The 24,930-nt window shown below is 55.8% G+C and overlaps 1 protein-coding gene across 4 annotated transcripts in view; it reads right to left on the bottom strand.

Moving 5' to 3' along the window:
• The window catches only part of PIK3R5 (phosphoinositide-3-kinase regulatory subunit 5), a 64,815-nt gene extending 54,798 nt beyond the window's left edge, over positions 1-10,017 (bottom strand). For 2 of the 4 annotated variants that reach the window (XM_055723192.1, XM_055723216.1), the window contains exon 1: positions 7,832-7,983. The gene's annotated coding sequence lies outside the window, so the exon portion shown is untranslated. Of the gene's footprint in view, positions 1-7,831; positions 7,984-9,998 lie in introns of those variants that run through there. The other 2 variants (XM_055723210.1, XM_055723219.1) reach the window with 2 other exon arrangements.
• Positions 10,018-24,930: the final 14,913 nt, after the last annotated feature.

The raw sequence follows: 24,930 nt of genomic DNA, 5'->3' as shown, positions 1-24,930 counted from the left end.
ACATGCTGCGTTCCCTCCTAAGCTGAAGACTTGACTGAAGCTGAAGACGCTGAGCTCCCTCCCAAGCTGAAGACACGCCAACAAAGTCTTCAGCTTGGGAGTGAGCCCATCACCTACTACCTCTGGGCACACACCTCAACCCCAGCTGTCCCATGTGCCTTCTACAGCAGTTGCTGCGTACATGGGGCTTCTTTGAACATGGCCCTTGGGTAACATCCATTTTTCTTGTGCAGGGTTACATGTGGGTGGCACTATCATGTTTAGGATAGGATCAAACACAAAGGGAAAGGGTGATACCATGATACCATTAAGAATTCTCATCACCTATTCTTTGTTCCACTGACCCAGCACTTTCCTATGCTTCTCCAAACTCTCCTTGCCCCCAAAAAGCTCCCTACTCTGCTACACTGGCTCACAGGGAGGGGTGCTGGGGTTTGGGGGGCTTGGTTTGTTGGGGTTTTTTTCTATTGTAAAATCACCTATTAGCCTCAGTAGGGCGAGGGACCATCCCCATCCTGCAGCCAAGCAAAGTGGCATGGAGCACACACAACTGAGGGTCCCTCCCAGAGGAGCCCCCAACCTCTGCCCCACGCTGCCTTCCCCACCCGCAGCTCCCTTGCGACCACAAAGGACAGCAAGAGCTCATGCTAATTCCTTCAGCCTATTCGGAAAAACAAGTTTACACGTGAGATTTCAATTGGCTCCGTCTCTGCTTAACTACTCCAGCTGTGAAACAAAGTAAGTGAGAGACAAAGCACTACAAACAAGCAGCGTGACCATTTCAGAGGCCTTTTTGTGAGCTTTAATGCCAAACCCACTAAATAGATTAACTTACAGCATAAACAAGCAAGTAAATCTTTCCCCCAAGGCCCTGTGTATCCAAAGGAAGCTTTAGAAGTTGCTTCCTGCCATTGTGGAGACCCTGCTGGGAACCCAGGAGCCTTTTTAGTCCCTGGCTTGGTTGCCCAAAACCTTCAATTTACTTCCAGCACCGCTGGCTGCAGCACCACAAAAGACAGATGACGGCAAGGATGGTTTTGGCTGTTCCCCACCACCCACGGGCCAAGGGGAAGCACGCCCGTGATCCACAGGCGCTCCCAAAGCTCACGGAAGGGTGTGAGCACCACTTCGACCAGAGGACCCGGTACAACCACAGCAGCAGCAGCACCATAATCAATGAGAAGAAAGGAAGACTGCACATGAGGAGGCAGACCACGGAGGGGTGGGCATCCATCCAACAGTAGAACGGCCAGCAGCCACCAACTCCACCAGGCTGTTCAGCCCCTGACCATCTTCAAACAGGCCACAGCACTGAAACATCACAGCAGCATCCACACTTGCCATTTGAGAGGGGAATGATGAGCCCAGGCATGAAACCTTTCCCAGCCCTGTATTCATCTCTGGGAAAAAGCAGGCTCAAGCTGTGCTGGAGGCTACTGCTGCATCCCAGATGTGCCAAGTCCTGCAGATGCTGGGACTGGATCACTCAGGGCAATCCCATCGCAGTGAGAGAAGCCCAAGCCCCTGGAGCCTCCCTGGCTGAGGGTGAGTCCCTGAGCTGGACCATCCCTTGGCCTAGCCTATGCTGACCTCAGAGCTACATGTCTATCAGCCCAAGAAGCCATGGAGAAGACAAGCAGAAAGGTATCGTCTGCTCCATGTGAAGGGTCTATCCACCGCGCTCCATCCCTTCTCCATCGCTTGGTGACTATATTTGAAGGTGATACAACAGCAGTGAGGGACACTGAGCACAACACACCTCTGAAAAGCTTCCAGCCAGGTTGGCACAGCCCCGAGCAGCTGGTCTCCCACATGCAGAAGTCCCCAGATGCCCCCAGTCGCACTCCTTGCTCACAGGTGGGTAAGAGCTCATACAGCAAATGCAGCCTGAACCCCTCCCAGCCCCATGATGGGCAGGAGCATCATGGCACAGGAGGCCCTTGCAGGGCCAGTTCTTCACTGCAGCTCTTCACCAGGAGCTGAGCTCCTGGGACCTGGCATGAAGCTGACTGCAAGTGCCCAACTGCCAGGGTCAAAGGCTACCCCCTTCAGCCTAAAGCATCACACTCAGTGTTCTGGCTGGAGACCACAAGGAGCCTGCAGGATGCTGTTAAATACTCGCTATCCTGCCATCACTTCAAAGCCAGCACCGCAATCTGGCAGCTTAGGGCCCACCAAAGGAGACCCCCAGGCTCCAGGTGTGTTCGGTCCCAGCAAAAGTGGATTTAAACCCACATAGCCATTTCTTCACCCCATCCAAGGTCCCTAAAGGATTAGCACCCACCATCATTCAGAGCAGATCAACCTGGCAACAATTTGCATTTAATGAGCAGTCCTTTGGTGATGCTAGGCTTGTTGGCTTTGATTGCCATCGGGTTAATTGATCCAGGGAGGTTAGCCTCAAGCAGAAGTCCTCTCAGATAAGCAGCATTCACACACATGGATGAGGAGCAGCGGGGATGTCACCCAGCCTGGGTCTGCAGGGCTGGTGTTTGCTCAGTCAGACTGCAAAGCCTCCACGCCCGAGAGCTGCTGTAACTCCATCATGCACCCGTGGGCGGTGGGAGGCTGTACACGGTGTCTGTACCGATTTGCAAGGTTTGTCAACACAAAGACACCAAGAATGAAGAAACATTTGTGAAGTTTCACATGTACAGATTGCCAGAAACAATGAGAAAAGGGAAATGCCACCTGAAAGGATGAGAGCTTGTTTGCAGAGAAGCCTCTGGGCTGAGGGTTTAAATAGACATAGAGTGATGGGGGAAGCAGCTGAAAGGGGAAGCGTTTCATCCTAATTTGAGACAACAAAGAATGGGCCTTTGTGGAAGGGATGAAAAACACTTTTGCAAGCTCAAGCCAACACGGTCTTTCCTACAGTGTGCACATACCAGCCATACACCCGTCCATGCAGCGCTGCACTAGAACAGACATTAACACAATATTGAGAATACCTTGATGTTACAGCACAAAACCCTCCAACATAGGATAAAAAAGATGACGAATTCCATACTGCAGCAGCTGCTAAGGACAGTCACAAGACTGGGCTGAAGCTGATCTCTTCCTGCTCGGCTGGAGCAGTGTTGGGCAGCTGTGAGCAGCGTGACCAGGGAGGCGATGCTCCAGCGTGCCCTTCCATTGCCAGGCACCCTCGTCACATGAGATGCTCATGCCAGGCTCTGCCCACTTCTGCTTAAATCCACCCCAAATTAAGGACCAGCAGCATTTCGGAGCACCCAAGCTGCTCTCGCCCCAAGCAATGTGGGAATTTTGGGCATCTGAGGGAAAACCAAGCCCCATCTCCATCACTCTTACAAATACAGTCCCCCTGCAGCACCGAGCACCATTGCTGTGACAATGATTTGTCACAGCACCACAGGACCGTGTCACCCAGCCAGGCAGCGTTTTCCTATTCCCCTTTTAACTCAGCAGAGAAGGTCACGCTCGCATCTGTTGGCTCAGAACCTCTGCCGAGCTCTCCAGGGCCAGCCAGCCCAGCACAGTAGGGAGGGAGCGCTGGAGCCCACTCTTCCCTGGGCACACACCGGGCACTCACCAGCCCCCTCCAGGAATGGCACAGCGCAGGTGGGAGCACTGAAGCACACAGCTGCCAGGACCGACCTGTGGGCTCCGTCTTACCAGCAGGAGACCCAAACCTGGGTGAACTCTCAGATGTGGCAGGTTACAGTTAAATACAGCAATCACACTTGCAAGGAGAGGACAGCTGAGACGAAAACAGCCAAGCCTCGAACACGAAACCCCACCACGTTGTTTCCAAACAAACCGCGCTTCCCGTAGCATCGCACTGCCTTCACACCCGACGGAGCCAGCTCTCTTCCAGCTACGCATCTGCAAACTCAGCCGAGCATCTCCTGCTGCACAATGCTAGTGAGGGAGTGGATCATCCGACCGCAAACCGAAGTTGCCTTTTTTTTTTTTTTTTTTTTAAGTGGCAGAGCTTGAAATCAGAGATTAACAAGCCTGAAGGAGCTCATGCCTGGCCACTCATGTATTCCAGATGCACATGCTATAAATGCAGCTTGCCAAACAGGATACAAGGCATAAGAAAATAAAGCATTTTATCTTCAAGCTTTTCCAAGAGGGTATTAGAAACAATGGGGAGGAAATACAAAATTAACACTAGAGAAGAGCAATTGGCAGTGCCCCTTGCGAGTCTGTTCTTCATTACAAGGCTGCCTATTCAGTAGCTTTCATTAGGAAAATCGCATCGCAGAGCCATTCCCAACAGTGTCCCTATTTCCTAATTAAGCTTCGCCAAAGAGACACGTCTTTTAGTTACCGCACGGCATACAATCACAACAATTACCATTTCATCGCATCCTGGCTGCTGAAAACCCTGCAATTAAAGCATCTGAGGAGTCACATAGGCACGTCATCAGGGAGACAAGTTCTCACGTCGTGCTAATTGGCGGCCAAAGCCATGATCAGAAAAATGGAAACGTTGGGTTTTGGTCTCCATGCTGGGAAAGACGCTCAGGAGCTGCAGCTGCTCCCCGGGCTCCCACCCAGACGGCCGGTGACGAGGGCTCAGTGCCAGCAGCAAGCACGAGGGAAAGGTCCTGTCCACCCCCCTGGGCTGCAGCACAGGGTGAAGCTCACCACAGCCTTGTGCATATCACACCCGTGCCACCAGCTGTGCTTTCAGGAAGGTGAAAAACCCCAGCACATGCAGCGCAAGGGGGATGCAACTTTGAGTGGTTTGCAGGGGTCACCTGCAGACCCTCCGATGACAACTCTGGATGGGTGGGACCCTCACAAGAAATGGTTGGCACTGGAACGGTGACAAAAGGGTCCCCTCACCACCTCTGGCCATGTCAGGTGAGGCAAGGATGGGGAGTCCCACAATACCAAGCCTCTTTGGGAAATGCAAGGGAAGTCTTGTAGAGAGAAGGGAAAGAGCCTGAGCTGCAGCTATGGAGCCTGCATTGCATCCACAGGTCACATTCTCCTCTGCTGCAGTCAGGAGTAACATTCCCAGCCCAAAACACCTCCCCTGCCGAGCACGGCTGCAGAGCACAGAGCTGCAGCAAGAAAAACCAGCCTGGCTGCTGTGCAGTGCCCCACGGAGGGAGGGGGGCACAGTTTCCATAGGAACCTCATCCCCCCTCCCATCCTCTCACCTACTGCCCAGTGCAAGTTCAAAGTGTTGATGGGAGCAGATTTCAGATGCAGCAGGAGCCTCCCATCTCTCAAAAACAACCTTGGGGCACTCACCTGGGGGGCTCTCCCCTAGCAAACCCATGCACAATTTTCCACTTGCAAAATAATAATGCAAAAAACTAAAAATAGGCAGCCCCGTCATGCCAGGAACAACTTAGCGGTCACCCAAAAAAGAGAAGTCGAAAGCACCCCAGGTGAGCTGCAGCGTGGCAAGGCTGCAAGCGGTCCCCATGCCCCTGAGTGGGTCCTGGTCTCCACCACAGCCGGAGCACCACGCTGACTGCGAAGCTGCTGCCACATTTGGCATCCCTCAGCCCTGAGGGCTGCTACAGCATGGGGAGCACACCCCGTCGGAGCGGCGTACAGTACCTCTCTGCCAGTGCTTTCGTCTGGATTCACTTCTTCTTTCTTGGTGCAAAAATCACGTCTTCATTTTCACGTTCAGCAAAAGGCACATGGTGACAGCTTTGGTTTGCTTTCCTCCAAACTCAGGTGCCCTGATCTCCAGCGGGGAGGAGGGACTAGCCAGCTGCACCATCCTACAGCACCAGAGATGTGAGGCTGCCAGCGAGGAGCCCTAACCCCCTACCCCAAATACACTGGTGTGACAGCTTCTCCCTCTGCACAAGCACCTCCAACACTTTTCACCCCCTTTCCTCTCTCCCCGACCAGGCTGCGGAGCTACCGGGAGCAGGAGAGCGATGGCCGCACGATGCCAGGGAATGCAGACCAGTGAGCTCCCCCCACTTAAATTCCACAGGACATCATGAGGCTGGAGCTGGCCCTGGACCAGATGCACACCCCTGGCTGGCAGTGCAGACCAGGCACTGCACTGCCCAGCTGCCTCCCTGCAGAAACCTGCAGTGCATCACCCTGCCCAGCTCCACCAGAGCCCTCCAGCCTCGCAACGCCACAGTAACAGAGGGATGGAACCACTGCAACAACCACTGCTAGGCTCCTGCTCTTTATCTTCTCATCTTTCTAGGTTTAAACTCTAATCTGAGCAACACCCAAGAGCTCCAAAACACTTTGCAATCGTGTTTTGGAAACAATTTGCAACTCCATGCAAGTTTTTGCTCTGAACAACAACAACAAAAACCAGACCCCTCTGACACACACAAAAATGAAAGCATTGACATCCTGCATATCCCTGGAGTTTGCAGGCTCTGCATCAAACCAGGATCTAGAAAATTAATCTAAATGGAAAAACTAAACAACTTGCAGCTGTTCAGCATTAGCCCCTTTAACAGCAGGGCAAGCAGCACCAGCCTGCAGCTACCTGAGCAAGTTTTCACTGCACTGAGAGCAGCAGCAGCACCGAAAACGAGCCATTAGCAATGTTAAGTGTGCTGGGGCGACAGCAGTGAGATTTTAATAAACATGAAAACAAAGGTCTGAAATCTCTTTTCTCCCGCTTTCGTTAGTGATTTGAATCAGCCTAGCCTTTTCCTCCCTTAGGGTTTACACCGCCCAAAGCAGCTAAACATCCTTTCGGGGAGGCTGCGGCAGAAGCAAGCGGAGCAGGAGGCCAGGGTGGTGCTGGGCACCCTCGGGTCGGCACTGGCCACGCCGTCAGGCCATGGCAGCTCCGGATGGAAGATGCTCCTTCGCAGGCACAGCCATCGGCACAGGCTGGTGCACGAAGCACCACAGGGACATCTCAGGGCTGGCACCTGTCCAGACTCCGATGGCAGAAGGATGACACGCTGCTGGGTTTGTCACATACATCCCAAACCACATCCTGTTGCCAAAGCAGAGCCCTCCCAGGGGTTACACCTCCGGCCCCTCAGGCTGTGGGGACCCGGCTGAGGGTGATGGGAGCAACAGGCGACTCCTGGCCCTTGGGTCCCCCCAGCCCGGGGAACAGAGCTCCTGCTGCAGTGACACGGGGTGACTCATTGCCACCCCCGCCACCAGCCCTGCCAAAACTCCAGGCAGGCACTGGAGAGCCCCCGGGATTTCCCGGGGACCCAGGCATGGCGGGGTGGTCCCCTGGGGCCAGGCAGGGCCCACACCTGGGCCCCGGGCTGCAGCTCTGCGGGGCGCATGGAGCAAAACAAGTACAGTCCAGAAATGAGTCACGGCAGCGGGGCCGTCCCCACCTGTGGGTGACACCGGCTCCTCCTGGCCAGGGCACGGTGGCCACAGACCGTGCCGGGCTGCCAGGGGACCCCGAGGGAGACGTGCTGCAGGGTGTCCCCTCCCAAGGCTGCAAAGGACCTCCAAGTCCCCAGCACGGGGCTGGTGACACCCCCGCTGGTGGGTTTAAGTGGAAGCCCCCAGCTGCACGGGAACCCCACACACACCGGGTTCATTCCCCCTCCTGTTACTTGGGACGCCCCCAGTTATAAATGTTCCTCCCCCCAATCACCCAGCCCGCTCCAGGCACAGCGGTGCACAGCGCTCTCCCGCTACACCGACACCCCCCCCCCCCCACGTGCCCACTGGGCGCACAGGCTCCCCGGTTACACGGACACCCCGGTTATAAGGAACCCCCTGCTCGCCCACCCCCTCCGCAGACACGAGGCGTACAGAGCTATCCCGGTAGTACGGAGCTCCCCGGTTACTCCGCGCCCAGTGGGTGCACGAACCCCCCCCCGCCCCCGGTACACGGAGACACCCTCCTCGCTATCCGCACCCGCGGCGCTCCCACCTGGGGGGCGGCTGCCGCCGGGGCCCCCTGCCCATCCTCGGCGCGCCCCGCCGGCTCCACGCCGGGCTGCGCTGCGCTGCGCTCCGCGGCGGCGGCACCGGCGGCACCGGGGCGGGCGGGGGCGGGGCTGCTGGCGGGGCCCGCCCCGCACGTGTGCGCCCAGCGGCCCCGGGCCCGCCCGCCCCGGCCCCTCCACCGCGTCCCGGCCTCTCCACCGCGCCCGGCCTCACCTCTGCCCGCCCGTCCTTCCCGCCCGCCCATTCATCCATCCATCTATTCATCCGTGTACCCCCACCCATCCATCCACCAGCCCATTCACCCATCCATCCATCCACCCACCCACCCATCCACCCATCCATCCACTCATCCACCCATCCACCCATCGGCCCACCCATCGGCCCACCCATCGGCCCACCCATCCATCCATCCATCCATCCATCCATCCATCCATCCGCCCACCCATCCACCCATCCACCCATCCATCCACCCACCCATCCATCCACCCACCCACCCATCCATCCATTCACACACCCATCCACCCATCCACCCACCCATCCATCCACCCACCCATCCATCCACCCATCCACCCATCCATCCATTCACACACCCATCCACCCATCCACCCACACATCCACCAGCCCATCCACCCATCCACCCACCCATCCATCCACCCATCCACCCATCCACCCATCCACCCATCCATCCATTCACACACCATCCATCCACCCACCCACCCATCCACCAGCCCATCCACCCACCCATCCATCCATCCATCCACCCACACACCCACACACCTATCCATGCATCCACCCACCCGTCTACCCCCTCCTCCTCCACCCACCCCTTCATCCACCCATCTGCCCATCCACCCTTCCATCCACCCATCCTTCCCTCCCTCCCACTTCCCTGCCATTCACCCAGCTGGCCATCCCCTCAGCCACCCACCCATCCTAATGAACACTCTGTATTACTCCACTACTTCCCCTTCCACTCTTCACTCTTCCACTCATCCACCCCTCCATCCATTCCATTCCTCCATTCCACCACTCATCCATCGAGCCCCCCATTCTTCTATCCACCCACTCACCCACCCATCCATCCCATTACCCTGCTATTCATCCATCTACCCTTCCCTCCAACAAGTTCTCCTTTTCTACTCCCATCCATGCACCTTTCCAACCCTCCACCCGCCACTCCATCCTTCCCTCCCTTCATCCATCTGTCCATCCCTCCAGTCACCCACCTCCCCATTCCCCTGTCCCTCTCTCCTTCCCTCCATGCCTCCATCCTATGTATTATGTGAGCTTGTTTTCCTTCCTCCCTATGCAGCCCTTTACCCATCTCTGCTGGAAGAACCCTCGGTACCAACAGTGCAAAGCCCCCCACAGCCTGGGCTAAGTGACACCAGGCCAGGGACATGCTGCTGGTTTCTGCTCTGGAGTCACCTGAGAATGGCCTTTTCCTGCTGCCTTCAAGGTTGCTCCAGAGGAAGGGCCTGTGCCACCTCTGCCGCCGTCTGTGCTCGCCCCCCACACCTTCCCGCTGGCCCACCTGCCGCAGGGGGCTTGTGGCTGGATCCAGCCCAGCTGACACTACGGGTAGGGGCAAGAACCTGCCTTTGGGTTTCTTTGCAGGTTTCGGTTTTTCCGCTGTTACTGATGCGCCGAGATTCGAAAGCTGCTCAGGGGCCGAAATAGATGTGGGTTTCACAGTGAGATTCCAGAGAATTTTAAAAGAAGCAAGCCCAGGCAAAGCCAAAATACCCTGCAATTGGTGACCCAGGGAAACAACCACCCTCTGCACAAACTGCGTGGGACACTGGTGCTCAGCGCCCCGGCTGCCTCCCGCCGCAGCTGCAGTGCTGGGGCATCGCCCTGCACCAGGCGAAACCTGTGTGAACGTGAGCTTGACCTTCCCCAGCTGAGCGGCCACCAGCAATTCAGAAGAAATCCTCCGGTGGTGGCAAAAATAGCAGGAAGGGGAAAGTCTCATGTCATGGCCCCACCTGCCCCGAGGCACTACGCTGCAGAGCTGCCCGATCTCAGGTGGAGCTGGCTTTGTGCCGCAGCCTCGCCTCGACCTGGGCTCCTCACGCAAGCTTTAAAGGCTGAAATTAGTTTCTGGGATGGCAACCTGATCTTTCCCATCACTCCTGCCCCATTCCTACCTCCTGGTTTCAGAGCCAGCTTTTCAGGTGTATCCATAACCAGAGGAATTGGGACATGTCAGAGGGGTTAAATCTGAAGAGGCCAAACTTCTCCGGGTGTCAGAGCTGCAGGGTGTCCCCTCCTGTTCTGTGCCCTCCCCACCTGACCTGCTGTGAGCTGATGGTGGCATGCTGCAGCCTGAGGAAGTTGCCAAAAACAGTGGCTCAGGGGGCTCGTGCCAGCGGAAGGAAGCGGAGGGGCGCAGGGAGGTGCTGTGCCATGCCCCAGCCACCGCTGCTGTAGCCTGCAGTGACAAGAATGACAAACAGCAGCATGGTGGCCACCAGGCTGGAGCAGCCACCTCAGGGAAAGGGCTCCAGCACGGAGGTACCTCCAAGGGCTGCTGACAGCAGCATGCTCATGGCAGCTCCTGGGAGCAGGGCACTGCGCTCCTCCTCACCGCTCAGTTCTTCTCATTTGAGTTCAGGAGTCCCTCAGTGCCATGATCTGAGGTGACAGCAGGGCAGTGCTAAGGGATCTCAGATGGCTTTTAGGGGCCACAGGGAGAGCAGGGGAGGCAGCCCAAGCTGCTCCCACCCCTGCAGCAGGGTTGCATTCAGGGCGGCTGCAGTGACACCGAGGGCAATGCCAGAGCTAACGGAGCCCCAGCCGGCGCAGTGCCGTGGGGCACGCCGGCAGCCTGCTGGGCACGTCGCATGGCTCCAGAGATCAGTTCCTTCCCCTCCCAGCCCCAGCCGGGGAGGAGGAAGCTGAGGCTGTGCTCTAACAACACGCTTATTTAGACCTTTGGGTTCTCAGCACCAGAGTAAACACGGAAACAGCACGTGATGCGAAACACTGACCTGGGGTAAACACCCTCTGCCAGGGAAACGCGGGGCCAGCTGGCTCCGGTGGGCAAGCTTTGCTCCAGAGGTGCGCGGGCTGTCAGCACTGCTCTGCTTTCGTGCTCGCCTGGTCTTGTTTGTCCTTCCACAGCTGATGCGGCAAGATAAAAAGACCCAAATATCAAACTGCGAGTTCCAGCTAACTCGGCAGAAAAGCCCACACCAATGCAAATTCAGAGGGCAGAGATCTGGCACATCACTGCTACCAGATGCCCAGGAGTCACCACCTCTGCTCCAAAGGATGTTCAATAGCCGATACAGGGCTAGAGAGAAAATACCAAAATATAAATGTAATTTTTTCCACAAACAACTCCAAAGTAATTCATGGAAACACTTGGCTGGGAGAAGAACGAAGTAATTGCTGAATGAAGCCCCTTGGGTGATAGAAAGTGATTTCCATAAAGAACATTTCTAAGCAAATCAGGTTTCCGATGTATGCAAAGGCACCGAGGTGCACGAGGGCCGGCCAGCTGTCAACATTTCCCACGAAAGCAGTCATTCTGCTTCAATCAAATTATTTTTTGTTTCCAGGAATGTAAACTCACAAACCCAAATCTCCTTTGCCCAGCTTCTATTTTGGTTCCTCATCCTCCGAATCAGCACAAAGGCACCTCTGACAGGGAGGCTGCTGAAAATGGGACTTACCCCTGACTCACAGAGATGCTCAGAAATCCATCATGGTCATGTTCCCATTCCTTTCTACTCAACACATTGCTAAAACCTGTATTGGTACTATACATATACATCCCCGAACCAACGACGCTGCTGATTTCTATGATAAATACCTGTAAGATGGCTGTTCTGTCTCAAATCTTGCAGTTCAGTTTTCTGCTTAAATGCAGTGTTTATAAGCTAAACATAAGAATATTGCTCAGGGTGTGATGACCACCAGAGCATTGACAAGAATGCTCAAAACCCAGGCAGGAAAAAAGTCTGTGGATAAAGACTCATCACCCAGCTCATGGCTGGAGGGCTCACAAACTCCTGCTCTCCATATCCACACCCGTCACAGCAGAACCAGGAGGTTACAAACCAAGAAGCCACCACTTTCTGCAAATGCATCTTTTCGAAGATTTTTTTTTCCTTCCCCATTCCAGCAGCGGTTCCCACCGCGCTGGTAGCTGGGGGCTCAGGGATGGGGATGCTGCCCTAAAGGAGTTCTGCAGGTGCAGTGAGGACCCTGCCTCTCTGCCGGCGGCTTGAACCAGCACTGCAGCTCGCAGGAAGGAAGCTCCTGTTGCAACCTCCTGGCTCCCCAAGGATTTGCACAAGCTCTCTCCTTGCTGGGCCCCTCATGTGCTGGGAGGCCATGGGGCAAAGCTGACCCCCTCACACCGCCGCATTGCCCCAGTCAATGCCCCTCACTCCTCTGTCCCCCAGCTAAGGGGTCCCTAGGTCTAAACAAGGGGAGAGCAGCAGGCTTTGGAGCTGGGAAGCACCCAAAAAATCCCATGCAGGCTTCCCCCTCATCCTCCTCCCCTGCAGCAGCTTTCCGCCAGGTTTCTGCAGGCAGGCACTGTGTCTCTGGCCCTGCTGACCCTTTGCAAGAAGCCCAGTGGAAGGTCCCCTCTCCCTGGGCAGCACCTCTGCAAAGGCAGAGAAACTGTCCCTCTGCAAAGGCAGAGAAACTGTCCCTCTGCAGGCTGTGATCTCCCTTGGCCAGGTCAAATTTCCCCATGCAGGTCTACGCCTGCCCTGAAACCTCTCCCCCACCCTAAATCCACCGCAGCCTGCTGCCCTCCCCTCTCTCTCTGGAGACCTGGGCAGGAGGCACAGGCAGCATGCAGGAGTCCCCAGGATGCAGCAGGCAGTGGGATGCAGGACTCGGCTGATCATCCAGGAATGAGCAGGAAGAAGGAACAAAACAGGCTGGCTACGGGCTGCCCTCTCAGCCAGAGAGGTGCTGAGGTGTCCTTGCTGGGCTCGGACCAAGCCACACAATAGAAATCTAATAACTCAGCTCCCCAAAAATGCCATAAAATCGTTATCTCTAGGCACAGGCCAATGGCTGCGGACCACAGCCAGCGCATCTCCCTAGGATGGTTTTGCTGCTGTCCAGACTGTGGGTTTCTACTGGATTTGGAAACTCCGTCCTTACACAGACACCGAGGACATCATGTGCGGCTGTGCCCGTGGCTGCAGTGGCTCAGCTACCATGGCTCTAGGTGTGCTCGTTGCTTCCTTCTCCTCATGTTCACATAATGACAGAGCTTCACATCCTGGGCAGAGCAGCTCTGCAGCCTCTCCCTGATGCCTGCACAGCTTGAGAGGGAAGGGGAAGCAGGATCCACTGAAAAGGGAACCTGCTTTCTCTCACTGTTTCCCCGCCACGACTTGTGTTTTTCATTTCTCTGGTGCAACTCAAAGGATACTGAAAGATTGCTCATCACCACCTGAGTCCGAGCCTTGAGAAATTAAAATGGGCCACAGGGTTCTGAGTGGCAGATCTGACCCCAGATGTTCCCCTCCTAGAGAGGTGAAAATATAACCTTAAATGACCTGATCGGGCAATGTGCCGGAGGTTTCTTGGCAGGCTCTGAGATGGAAGGGCTCCAGAGCTGTCACACTTTCGGCAGGCGAACACTTGTCTAAGCTGCACTTCCCTGTGCTCCTGCCCCGTGCAAGGGCTCGGGGTGGCTGCAGCAAACCCACTCTAACTCCTGGCTCTTTTCCACCTCCTTTCTCAGGTGCCTTTTTCCATGGAGAAAGTCTGATCCTGGTACTGGAAATCATGGCTCAGGCTCCCACACTGACACTGATGCTCTGGGTGACAAGAGTGGGTCACTCAGCCCTCTGTGCCTCAGTTTCCCGTCTGTGATGCAGCAAGTCTTGCTCTGGTTGGTCCATCCTGCAGCTCTCGGGACCATTTCTATTTCAGTCTCTGACTTTTGCATGCTCAAAGCCACATGGATGCCTGCTGGAAGCCATCCACACTTGTCACAGAGAGAAGCAAGATGAGTAGAAGTCTGGATAGAATTTTGATGCAGTAAAGCCAAACATTGTCCCCCTCTGTAATATTAACAATTATAGTGGCACTTGTAAGAGAAAGAGCCACACACCCCTCCTGTCCCCACAGCCACATCACGCTGTGGTTTGGGTTTCTGAGTGAGCTGTGCATTGCTGTGCAAGTGTCCAGTGCTCTTTCTGGGATCCAGTTTGTAGCTGGTGGTGGGTGAGGCAGAGCTGTGGAAAAGGGCAGGAAAGGACAAGAAAAGGATGGATAAATCACGGCTGGGATGGAAACTGAGGGCAGCCAGCTGGACCTCAGGGGATCATCCCCTTATCTAAGGCAGAACTGCTACATAGCCATCCCTGACAGACATTAGTCTGCCCTGTTCTGGAGCCTGCTGGGGACCGGGGACCCCCAGCATCCCCAGCAATGCCAGCATGGCTCTGTCCTTACTGCGACAAAGCCTCTCTCGGTAACCACCCTGGTGCTAGTGAGTCCCATGACTTCTCTTACTGCCAGTGGCTTATGGAGAAGATCACTTCATCGTGCCCTGTGACCATCTATTCTTTGTGTCAAAACACCTGCCTTGGCTCAGTCCTCCCGTGAGCACACAGCCCCAGTGTCACCAGTTTCCCAGCCCTTTGCTTACCCGACTCAGCTTGAGCCACAGCCTGTGGATGAGACGCAGCACCACGGGGACACCTCCCCAGCACCGAGTCGAGCAGAGGGTTGGTTTGCACAACCTCTCCTCATCATTCCTCTCCTTTCAGCCTGGTGGGCATTTCCCCACTTGCACTTAAGCAGGCAAAGATGCTCAGCTGCTGCCTTTTGGCTGCTGCAAGAGCTGCAGCCGGGCTTTACTCAATGGCCCCTCGAGGCAAGATGCTGCTGCCGACAGTCCCCTTACCCGCAGAGAGCTGGCCTGTCCCAGCCTTGCTGAACAAAAACCTCTCTCCCGGAGCTGGAATACCCTGGTCCTTACATGTCGGAGCTTCCTGCCCTGCTCCAGTTCCCGCAGGGCCCGGCAGCAGGGCGGCTCCTGGGCTGGACCACCCCGGGGGCCACCGGGAGCCCCGGCGAGGCAGCCCCGGTCGGGGGCAGAGCCCCGGCAGCAGCCGGGACTGGCGGCGCCTTTCGCACGGGCTGAGGTTTCCACCCTGTGTCCTGCCAGAGAACTGCAGCGATGGGCCGGGGCTGAGCACCGCGCTCAGCACCCCTGCCACCCCCAGCTGGGCCGTGCGCCCCTGGAAAGCGCCTCCCCAGGGAGGGGGCTGCCCTGGCAGCCTTTCTGGGGGCAGCGTGCCGGGGGAGCGGTGTGCATGGGCACCGTGATAGCTGTGGCCACGGGGACCCTTGCCCAGCATCCTCTCTCCCAGCCGCCTCTGAGCCTCCAGAGCCACCACCACCTTCCACTGAACAGAGCATCTCAGCTCCTGGTGAATCCCTTGGCAGCAACATATACATATATATAGATATAGATATAGATATATACACAGCCTGGATCAGGGAGCTTGCTCTGGGCACCGCAGGATGAAGACTTGATGAAGACTTGGCCATAACCTGTTGGCCTAGCTCCATGTTATGGTGGGGCTGAACAAACCTTCTGGGGAACCACCAGAGCTGGTCTCACGTTGGCAGTGTGCTGTGCTACCCCCAGCCCTGGGGGGACCCAACCACACTCCTGGGTGGCTCACACATCCAGATGTGGAGGCGGCAGCGTTTGAAGGATGCTGTGAACCTGGAGCATCTGCTTCTTCCCTGGTTTCCAGCCCAGGAAGTCATGAAGTCCTCGAGGCAGCACCCACCCAGCCGTGCCCACATCCCTGTTGCCCAAAGGCAGAGGCACATTTTGGATGCACATTTTATGATGGACAAGTGAGGCATCAGTTGTAAATCTGAAAATTGAATCAGTGAGTAGAAGCCACATGTTCCTGCATCCCTCTGGAGCTGGGCCCTGCCTCCCCAAATACCGGTGCTAAAACCTTCTGCAGGTGACAGCCCAGAGGAGCAGGGGACAGCCAAGCTCCTCAGCGGGGGCGCCTGGGGCTGCTGGGGCTCTCCAGTGGTTTTGCTCTCAAACGAGCCTGCAGCAGGTGCGGGCCAGGCCCAGGACAGCAAGGACGGTGGCTTCCCCGCTTCCCAGCACCCTGGAGGGGCCCCTCTGCCCCGGGCAGGACCCATCCCCACCCCGGGGCTGGCGCCGGTGGCTCGGTGCTGGGACCCCGGCAGGTGGCAGCAGGGCCCCAGGGGGACTGTCACAGGGCAAGGCGGGGGCGGGGGGGGGGGAGGGGGTCGTGAATTCCTTTTATTATCTTTTTATTATTATTATTTTGCTTTACATAAAAATAGCCACCCCATGCAAATCCACTGTAGATGCATCTTGGGATAAACTGAACTGGGAGAGGGACGTTTGTCCTGATCAGCTGTGGCAGTCACCCATCCAGGTGACAGACTCACCATCCTCTGCAGGCATCTGAATTACGCGCCCGGATTAGCGGTGAGGAGAAACTGGTATTGGTAGGCAGGGTTTATCTCACCGAAAATGGGACAGAGCTCTCACCTGCCGGGCACAGGGCCCCCTGGCACCCAAGGGACGGAGGCTGCAGGCAGGCAGGGCTGGCCGGTGCCACCAGGGGAGGGCTCTGCTGCCCAGGGAGAGCCCTGCCTGCCTGCCCCAGCGACCTGGCTGCAGGTCTCAGGGTCAAAGGAGCCATCAAGGGAGCAGCAATGTCCTCTGAGGTCACTGCTGCCTTCAGTGGGAAAGGCTTGGAGCCATCCCACTTTGTCCTGAAGCTTGAGGTGCTTTCAGCAAAGGTCCGGAGAGGACCCAACCTGGCCTGGCAGTGGCTGGGAATATGCAGGGGTTACAGGAGGCAGGGAAATGCCAGTGCCCAGTCTCCTGAACAACCTCCAGCACATGCCCTCGACATGCAAAATCCCCAGAGGAAACCTCCCACGGGCAGCGAGCCCTTTCCGTGCCAGGAATTCACCTCCCACTCCAGTACATGAGACGCTGCTGAAATCGCATTGATTCCAACATGCCTTTGGCCATGTATTTAATGTTAAGCACATGCTTTAAGGGCATTTTCTAGAGGGCTGCAGGTGAAAGGATGCTGGGAGCTTTGGGGAAAGCAAACATTGATAATAACAGCACCTCACAAACCTTTTGGAGATCCCTACCAGTCTGCTTACCTTCAGACCCCAAGCTGGAATAAGTCCCAGGGAGGGAGTGAAGGGCAGGAGAAGGGGACAGGGCAGACAGCCACATCCCCAGTGGACAGTGTTTTGCAGGTCCTGGGGTGGGAAAAGATGGATGTGTTGACCAGGAAGCTGGCAGTAGAGGATGCCTGAGACTTGCTGGTGCCAGTCCAGGTTCAGCAAGCCCGTCACCAAAATGGGGAACTGCCTGCAAGCTGGTAGCAACCACAATAAGGCTTTCCCAGGGAGACCTCACTGCCCAAAGCAAGCAGCTGTAACCACAGTGTTTTCCTGAGCCCTGGTCAAAACATCACTTGATTTCTCTTGGGCTGCAAAACTGCATCACATTCACCAAGGGAACACACAGCCTTTGGGAGCTTTTTATAAAGTTACCAGAACACTTGTTCTGCCAGGTGATCCAGCAAACCCCTGGAGCAGACCCCCAGGAACCCTCCTTTGGGGGCAACAGGGCAGGAGGAACAGAGCAGGCAGGGCAAAGGGAGGTGCACGGGTGGGCAGCAAGTAGCTCTGAGTGAGGACCACAGCAAGTGCAAGACCTCTCCAGGCAAGAGGCCCCCATGGATACTCTGCTGCCCTTAAATCCTTAAACTTCAGTCACGTTTGCATCCCTCCCAGTGGCTAGCTTCATCCTGATGCTCTAATTCACATTTATGGTAAACCCACTCAATGCTTGGGACCATCCAAGGTCCCATCAGTGTTTCTAGGCTCTGATTTGCAACCTTTTGTTTTCAAATGAGGTGATTATAAAAGCAACCCCCCTGGTCTATCGGAGGCCAGCAAGGGTGGATGTGTTGCAGATATCTCCGTGCTCTCTGGATCTCAGGCAGTGCAGAGTTGTGTACCTTCATCTCTGTGTTTCGGGGTGGCGCATAAGCAGCCTACACCAATACAGTAACTGTCACAGGAACATTTTACTGCATCCATCACTGTGCACCTATTGATGACACCAAGTGACCAGTAGACCTGTGTCAGGGACAGGAGGAGGGAGCAGCGATACAGGCAGTGAGGTCCTGGTGCAGTATTTGATGGGTGCAAGGTGGTCACAGCCAGAATCCTTCCTCCAACGGGCAGCATCTGTGTGCATCGGTCAGGGTGACGGGGACAGGCAGCAGCACCCTGGAGAGAAGGCTGTTTTCCAGCAGAAACAAAACCAGGCAGTGTGCTGGGAGAATGGTTTTGCTTTTCTCTAGCACATGACAAACACTGAAAAACAATAGGGGATTACTGAAGCCATAGAGGGTAGGGATGGGGTATGAGCATGCCAGGAGAGAAAAAGAAGCTTTTACCTCCTCCAACCCCTTGTTACTAAGGCATCTGGGAGAAAGGATGAGAACTGCAACCCTTTCTGCTGTGGACAGCAAAAAGTTTTAAAAAGGGTGCAAGCATCATTCCCCTGCTGGATATCTGGGGAAACCGATGCTGACCCAGGGTCACCCACTTGCCTTCTCTCACCATTGCCTCAAACCCCCTCCATGTTTCTCAGACGCTCTCCCCGCCGGCAGTCCCGGTGCTCGGGCACGCCAGGGCGTGCGCAGCGGGGATCAGCTCGCAGGCAGGCGACGGTGCCGCTGAGCAGCAGTCGACAGCGAGGAATTCAGCTCTGCAAACAAGTGCTCCCAGCTGCTCTGCCCTGGCAAGGGAGCTGGATGAGACAGGGTGGTGCCCGCCACCAGGCACTGGCACCCCGTGAGCTGGGGCAAGGGGTTGTCCAGATGGGCTTGGGATGGTGGAGACCCCCAAAGCACAAGGATGGTGTGCAGGGAATGCTGTGCCTGGGCAAATGTGGCACTTGTTGGCTGGGGTCTCACAGATGCATCCAGCCCCCATCGCTGACCCTCGCATGGACACAACACCAATTAATGACACTGATAATGGCTGGAAGTGTGGGGACAGCCCTGAGGTAAGGCGCCGGAGCTCTGCCCTGGCACTGGGGTGGGCAGCCCAGCATAGCTGGGGTCTCTGTGTAAACCCAGCCCTGGGATGGAGCAGGGCCAGGGCTCCGTGTCCTCGGGAGGGAGACGCAGGCAGGTTCCTCTGATAGAACTGTTGGCCCCATCTCCAAAACACCGTGTCTGGGGCTCACACGACGTCTCGCTGCCCAGCCTGAGCTGCTCTCCCGCTGCCTTACCACAAGTTCCCCTATTAAAAGGTTATAGCCTCTCGAAGGCCACTTCATCCCAGCTTAATACATACTTACTTATAATTAGGTTAGGATGGCTGCCAAAAAGAGACTGAATGCTGCAAAGCGCTCTGGGTAAGGCTCCTGAAAAACATGTTTCCCGCTGTCCTGCCGGGGTGACATGCCTTCACACGGGGCCAGGCCAGCACTCGTCCCAGCATGGTCTCGACAGTCTCCCTTTGCAAAGATGAGTTGGGGGTGCTGGAAGCCCCCCAGCACTCACTGTGCCCTCTCTCATGTCAAGAGGATGCTTTGCTTAAGGAAGATATAAACCCAAAACTTGGATGGCTGTTTGCATGACCCTCTTTGCCCAGACCCATGGGTAAACCCAGCCTGGCTGGCTCAGCCCCTACAGATCCTCCACTTCTTCCCTAAGGGAACAGGATGCTTTCTGGAATGTATTTTTTTATTATTATTTTTAAACAAAGGAAGCAGCAAAACACCCCCTTCAGTTTCAATGCTGAAACAGAGCCTGTCCCAGGACTGCCACAGTTGCAAATGGAGCTGAGCCCCATGAGCCCACTTATCACTGCAAAGCAAATGTTGGAGAAGAATTAATTACCTGGCAAAGGGAGTTACTAGATGGTGGGAATTCAGAAGCTCTGGGGACCCATGATTCAATAATCCTGCTCCTTAGGTAGCTGAAATATCCCCAGCCCTGCCTGCCCTGGCCCCAGCCTCAGCCACGCACCCTCCCTCTCCCCCTGAATCTCTGCCCAGGTTCCATCTTCACCTTACACCGGCTTAAGAAGATCAAATTCCTTTTCACAGCTCTATTCTGAATCAACGGGGAGGAAAATTCCCAGCAAGAAGATCAGCATTTCAGCTCCCCAGTCTTTCACAGGTCCTATATAAAATTATGATCTTTCATTCTCCTAAACCATGCCTCTCAAGGTAGAAAGTCTCTACATGGGCCATTTTCTCATGCTAAAGCCAAAGGAACTTGCAGGTTGGACGGATCTCAACAGTGTTCATTGTGCCCAGCAAACATTTCTGTAATGTAGGTGAGGAATCATGTCTGTTCACATTAATTATTTTAAAGGAACATTGTTCATTGCTCATTGCTACTGCAATGTCCCTGCCCTTAGCAAGGCTGTGGTTTCACAGTTCTGGCTACTCTACCCTTGCTCTGGGCAACATTTGGCCACTGCCATAACACTAACTGGTTTGTCTCTCCATCTGAGCTCCCTTGGCACCAGAACTCCTGTGTTTGAGTTGCTGGTCAAATTTTGCTAAAGTCAGTCAAAGCAGCGAGTAAAAAAAAAATATCAGTTTTCTGTGAGTAATACTGGTTTAAACTCAAAAGGAAAAGACTTTGTTGTTACCCTCCCCAAAAAGAGCCCAGAGTTTTCTGCCCAAAGGAACAGCAGGCAGCTCACGGTGCACAGGACTGCTTCAAGCTGTCATGTCAGGCAGCACCGGTTGGGCAGGGAAGCCCTGCTCAGCTCTCGCTTGGCTTTCCTTCTCTGCAGGAAGCAAAGAAACTTTTTGTTGCTCCCTGCAGAGCCACAGCACTTGCAAGAAGAAGTAGAAATAATAAAAAAAATCTGTCAAGGACGATTGATGGCTGTGGAGGTCAGATTGCACCCAAGGAGCCCACCCTGAGTGTCTTCCCTTCTGCTCCGTTTGCTGCCAATTACCCATAGATGAGAGCAGGGATCCCTGCCAGGCTCTTCCTCAGCACGGGAAGGCAGCAGTCACTGTGGGGCAGCCCGTGCCGGGGCGATGGCATCCCTCTGCCCAAGGGACAACCAGGGCCAGCAGCAGTGGCAAAAGCGCTGGAGTCCACCAAGCCTGGGTTGGCTGCAACCAGCACAGTTGGGAAAGCCAGCATACCCCAAAGCCTCCTTCCATGGGGGGCGGAGGGGCAGCTGGAGTGGAGACACTAAACCCCTGCGCAAAATGTGGTGTGCAGCCAGAGTTGGGTTTGGGCAGGGATGTTCGCCCTGAGTCCCAAGCAGCCTTAAGGCAGGGGATGGGAACTGGGCTGGGTGGTCTTTTAGGCAGGTACAGAGCCTGGGGTCCTCAGGTAGGTTTGCCTCCAGAGACCTGGGACAGCAGGGATTTGTGAGTTACTCTGATGTCCCTCTATAAGTCAGGGCCACAAATATTTGATATAAAGAGAAGAGCCCTAACACTAGTAGAAAGTCCTTTGCAAAGGGTGGATTTGCTCCTAGGTCCCCCGAGATCCAAGTGGATGCTCTGATCATCTAACAATAAGATCTGCAGAATGGCTTCTGCTGCACTGCTGAAGATGTGCAGGACAAACACTGCTCATTTTTGTTGAATGGTTTACTGCACTGTGCCTTCCCAAAGCCCCAGAAAATCAGCAGAAGTCTCTTTGGATGAAACATTTTACTGAATAACCTGAATGTCCCCCTCCCCTCCTCCCCATGCAGATCCTCAGCAAAGTTTGTACAAGAATCTGCCTCCTCCAAGCCAAAACCTGTTTTCTTCACATCTCCCATATCTCAGCCTGGCAACAGAGCCCTCTAGATCCATGAAATCTGGGTTACACCACTGGTGCCCAGAGACATACAGGGTTTCTCCTGTCCATGGGTGCAAGTGGTCCTGCCAGGCCTCCACTGATTCATTGCCACGAGGTTTCTTCAGCTGTGCCAGGACGTTCCCAGCACACTGAGCTCCTAACTCACTTCTGGTATTTTTTATCCCCATTGAGCTCAGAACATTGTTGTAAGGTCACTGTGCTCCTCTTGTCCCTCCCACTGTAATATATTGCTCAGAAAGGCATTTTTCCCTTGAAAATAGCTTAAAAATATAGGGCAACCTTCTTCGGGATGCATAAGCAACTGAAGTCTGGAAGGTCCATGCACATTTATGGGTCATGCCATGTAACGTCCACTTTCTCACCCTGATGATACCTGGGCAGTATGTCCCATGTACAGAATCTGGCAGCATTTTCCAGCTAAGCCACATTAATTTTTGTTGTGCTACATCTGCACCCATACAAATTAAACCATTGTTCCTGCAGAGAAGCACACAAATAAATCACAGGGTTTAACAATTTTACCATCAAGGAGTGCCTCTATTTTCTTGGGTATATTTGGTACCCACGCTGCTGCAGCTCCCAGCAGTGGCTGAATCCACCTGCGAGTCCCCAGGTGTGTGTGAGCCATTCCCGTACCTGTTTGGTACAGCTGGGAGCTCTCCGGGCTACTGGGTGTCAGGCTGCTCTGCTGAAAATAAATCAAATATTACGCACAAAGCTTTCCAGTCTGCCTGCCCTAAAGAAAACATTTTGCAAGAGAAAATATAGTATTCCAGAGGCTTATCTCACTTGGTGGCAATTCTGGGTGTATAATTGAAAACTGAGTTGATCATTAGAGGTTCACAGAGATGCTGAATAGCCCAGTGTTCAGTGGTCTCTGCCAGCCACGGTCAATTTACATTAAAGGCTTGATTCCTTCTACAGCCCACTTCTCAGCCCCTGGGAAATCTGCTCGTTGCTTATTCCTCGTTTGCAAGGACTGTCTAGTGTAAGGAAAAGCCTTGCCTCGCTCTGCTCTGGTCGCTGCCAGCAGTTCTGCCCAGGGTTTCGGCCGCTGAGCCAGGATGTCACCAGTCATGTGCATTTGCTGCAGAAGGTTCAGAGCCAACCCCATGCCCACCTCTCCCCCCACCGAAAACTGGTAGTCAGGCTCTACCCACCGTTCCTTAAACTTTTTTTTTTTTTTCATAAAATTTGTGCAAATTTTTCTGCATAAATGAGAGGAGCCAGAGGTTTGCTTTCACGGGACCTGCAAAGTGGATTCCAGGCCAGTGATCTACAAAGTGATCAGGTGTTTATGCACAAATTACACTTGCTTGGGAGCAAAACGTAAATATTAGGGCAACAATAATAACAAACGTCCGCCGAGAGCCAAAGAGCTTTAGGGTGGAGGATTGAATGTCGTGCAAATGTGTGGTGTGCTGGCAGGGACACCAGTCCGGGGACAACCAGCGCTGCCGTCCTGCCGAATTCCCTTGGGACATCTTGGGTAACCGACCGGTCTTTCTCCCGTTTCTCGGCGGTGTGTCCGAGCCAGGCCAGGCCGACCCGTGCCAGGCCGGGACAGCAGCCCTGCCACCCACTCTCTCGCCCTCCGCCCCCCACCGCGGCCACCCCCGCCCCGCCAGAAGAGACGGGGCTTCGCTTAGCGCATCCCCGCGCCGGCCCGTGGGAGCCCAGGGAATCACGAGATCCCCCCGGCTGCTGGCAAACCCCCGGGGGTGGCCGGGGGGACAGGTAGGGGCGACCCTCGTCGGGAGAGCCGGGGGGGAACACCGGCCAGAGCCCTGAGCACTCGACCAGGGCGAGCGGCGGCTGCGCCCTGCCCGGGGACCCGCCGTGCCCGAGGCGAAGGGATGCGGCAGCCGGCGGGGCCGTGCCGGAGCCGGGGAGGGAGCAGCCGCAGCGGGACCCCGCGGGGTCTCCCCGCCCGCTCCAGTCGATGTCCTCCGCACCTGCGAAGTGAGCCGGGGGCGGTGTGGGGGGGTGGCAGCCCGGTGCGCCGCCGGTGCCCGGGTTTAAAAGATCGCAGAGATATTTTCACACCTCAAACCGCCGCTGCCACCCGCCCCATCCCCCCCCCCCCCCCCCCCCCCCGGCCTCCAGCCCCCATCGCCTTGATTTAGCCCTTGGTAATTAATTTGGCATTTCAGAATAGCTACTGGGCTGGATAATGGCCTCATTCATCTCCCCAGCCTAATCTGAACAGAATCTGGAAGAAAAGCTTTCAGAAAGACAGAAACTGCCATTCGGCAACTGCTCAAAAGAACTGTCACTCCAGGGGAATAAATCGCTCCTGATTATTTCAACCCGGGTCTTCTCTGCTTTTCCAGCCGCTCCCGGTCCCCGCCGGGGGGACGGCCCCCAGATATTGGGGTTGGGTTTCCCCCTCCCTCCTCCAGACCCCGAGGCCGGGCGGTGGCGGGGGAGGTGGGCCGGGGTCAGCGCATTGTTCCCGGGGAGGTGGACGAGCTCCGGCGCCCGGAGCGATTTGACTTTTAAAACAGGCTCTGAGCGCCGGGGCCGCCTGTGCCGGCTGCCCTCGGTGGGGTTCAAATAAAGCCTCTCGCCTCTCTCCTTCACCGGGGCTTCTCCCCGGCCGAGCAGATACCGGAGATGCTCCGCTCCCGGTGCGGATACCGGAGATACGGAAGATGCTCCGTGCTCGGTGTAGGGACCGGAGATGCTCGGCTCCCGGTGCAGGTGCCGGAGATACCGAAGATGCTCCGCTCCCTGTATTAGGTACCAGAGATGCTCTGGCCCCGGTGTTGGTACTGGCTGTGCTCCCGCCCCGGTGGAGATACAGGAGATGCTCCGACCCCGGCGAGAGCGAAAGCACAGCGGGGTCGCACCGGGGCTGGGGCCGGCAAGGACCTGTCCCCTCCCGGGCCAGGGCAGGGCCGGGACTCGCTGGTGCTTAATGACAAGAAACTTACATCCGAAGCGGGGGGGCGAGCCGAGGGGGGAGCATGGCCTGATGCCCCGAGCATCCCTCCTACTGCACCCTCCCTGGATCGCCCCAGACCCCCCTGCCCCGGAGAGGCAGACAGACACGGCACCGGGCCTCGGGGAGCTGCCCCTCGGTCCCCGCGGAGCTGCTTACATGCATTTAATAGCTCGAGGGCGAGGTAATTAGAGGAAAGCCTCAGTAAATCACGTTAATGACCGCAAGAGCCATTACAAACCCCGG

The sequence above is a fragment of the Falco cherrug genome, chromosome 1 (genome assembly GCF_023634085.1).
Source record: "Falco cherrug isolate bFalChe1 chromosome 1, bFalChe1.pri, whole genome shotgun sequence".
Taxonomy (NCBI): Eukaryota; Metazoa; Chordata; class Aves; order Falconiformes; family Falconidae; genus Falco; species Falco cherrug.
This window is presented reverse-complemented; position numbering and strand designations above follow the sequence as displayed.